General features: G+C 43.1%; 1 non-coding gene across 1 annotated transcript; it reads right to left on the bottom strand.

The window, feature by feature from the left end:
• Positions 1 to 216: 216 nt before the first annotated feature.
• On the bottom strand, positions 217 to 323 carry LOC141698989 (small nucleolar RNA R71). The gene has a single exon (XR_012565482.1). It is a non-coding gene; the product is annotated as a small nucleolar RNA R71 (small nucleolar RNA).
• Positions 324 to 2393: the final 2070 nt, after the last annotated feature.

Genomic DNA, 2393 nt, shown 5'->3' with positions numbered 1-2393 from the left:
GACCCCAACATGCACATAAGAAATTTTGTCGAGATCTGCAGTACTTCAAATATAATGGTGTGACTGATGAGGCTATCAAGCTGAGGCTTTTTCCCATTCTTACTGAGGGATAAAGCTAAGGACTGGTTACATTCTGAACCAGCCGGGTCTATCACTACTTGGCAAGATCTTGCGCAAAAGTTTCTGGTGAAGTTTTATCCAATGGCGAAGACTGCTGCTATGAGGAGTGCTCTTACTCAGTTTGCGCAGCAACCTACAGAATCTATGTGCGAAGCTTGGGAGCGCTACAAGGAAATGTTGAGAAAGTGTCCATATCATGGAATGCCTGATTGGATGGTGATCACTGGTTTCTATAGTGGTTTGGGGGCCCAATCTCGGCCCATGCTCGATGCAGCAGTTGGAGGCGCCTTGTGGGCCAAAAGCTATACCGAGGCGTATAATCTTATTGAGACTATGGCTGCAAATGAGCATCAAAACCCAACTCAAAGGATGATGTCTGGGAAGGTAGCAGGTATTCTGGAAGTCGATGCAGCTACAACTATTGCAGCGCAGCTCCAAGCGCTGTCTATGAAGGTCGACTCTCTAGCCACCTATGGGGTCAATCAGATAGCTATGGTCTGTGAGCTTTGTGCAGGTTCTCATGCTACAGATCAGTGTTCTCTTGTTAACGAATCTGTTCAGTATATGAACAATTATTAGCGATAAAAGCAGCCCGTGCCAGCTACTTATCATCCTAATAACAGAAATCATCCAAATTTCAGCTGGAGTAATAATCAGAATGCTATTCAGCAACCATATCAGCAAGGCATAAGTAAATAGTTCAATCCACCTGGATTCCAACAACCACAGCATTATGCTCAAAGACAATCATATCCTCAACAAGGAGGTGCAGCTCCACCCTCTAGTGCTGATTTTGAGGAACTTAAGCTGTTGTGCAAAAGTCGGGCGGTTTCTATCAAAACCTTGGAAAATCAAATCGGACAAATAGCCAATGCAGTGCTCAATCGTCAACCTGGCACACTTCCCAGTGATACTGAAGTGCCAGGCAGGAAGGAAGCTAAAGAGCAAGTCAAGGCTATTACCTTAAGGTCTGGAAAAGTTGCTGATGCTGAAAAAGCAAAAGAAGGAGAAACTGAAGTTGGTGATGAAGAAGCTAAGCAAAAGGAGAAAGCGGTGAAACCAAGGAAGACTACTGTTGAACACACTCTGCCTGAGGGTAATACAGGGGAGAAACAACTCTATCCTCCACCACCTTTCCCTAAGAGATTGTAATAACAAAAGCTGGATAAGCAGTTTGGTAAGTTTCTGAAGGTGTTCAAGAAACTTCACATCAATATACCTTTCGCTGAGGCTATGGAGCAAATGGCTAGTTATGCGAAATTTATGAAGAGTATTCTTTCAAGGAAGGTGAAACTGGATGACCTTGAGACCGTTGCTCTAACGGAAGAATGCAGTGTTGTGCTGCAACAAAAGTTACCTCCAAAGCTTAAAGATCCAGGTAGCTTCACCATTCCTTGCACCATTGGCAAGTTGTCTTTTGATAAGTGCCTTTGTGATTTGGGAGCAAGCATCAATCTGATGTCGTTGCCTGATCCAAAGCCCACCTACGTGTCTCTACAATTGGCTGATCGTTCTACTACTTACCCACGAGGCATAGTGGAGGATGTGCTAGTAAAGGTGGATAAGCTCTTCTTTCCTGCAAATTTTGTTATTCTGGATTTCGAGGAAGATAAGAAGATTCCCATAATCTTGGGAAGACCTTTCTTGGCTACAGGCCATACCTTGATAGATGTGCAGAAAGGTGAACTTACAATGTGGGTGCAAGATCAAGATGTGACATTCAATGTATTCAAAGCAATGAAATTCCCTACAGAAGATGAGGAGTGCTTAAAAGTAGATTTGATTGATTCTGCGGTTACTTCAGAACTTGATCATATGCTAATGTTTGATGCATTAGAGAAGGCCTTAGTGGGGGATTATGACTAGTGATGATGAGGATGGCAATGAGCAACTACAATATCTAAATGCTTCTCCCTGGAGGTGAAAGCTAGACTATGCCATTTGAATCTCTTGGTACTTCTGACCTCAAAAATGTTGAAGGAAAGCTCAAACCATCTATTGAGGAAGCACCTACCTTGGAGCTTAAACCATTGCCTGAACACTTGAGGTATGCTTTTTTAGGTGATGCATCTACTTTACCTGTTATTATTGTATCTGACCTTTCAGGTAGTGAGGAGGACAAGCTCTTAAGGATCTTGAGAGAATTCAAATCGGCTATCGGTTGGACTATAGCAGACATCAAAGGGATCAGCCCTTCATACTGCAACATAAGATTCTGCTAGAAGAGGGTAGTAAGCCGACTGTTGAGCAATAACGCAGACTTAATCCTATTA

Source organism: Apium graveolens, chromosome 11 (assembly GCF_009905375.1).
Source record: "Apium graveolens cultivar Ventura chromosome 11, ASM990537v1, whole genome shotgun sequence".
Taxonomy (NCBI): domain Eukaryota; kingdom Viridiplantae; phylum Streptophyta; class Magnoliopsida; order Apiales; family Apiaceae; genus Apium; species Apium graveolens.
The sequence above is the reverse complement of the archived record's forward strand: the minus strand, read 5'-3'. Positions and strand labels throughout refer to the sequence as shown.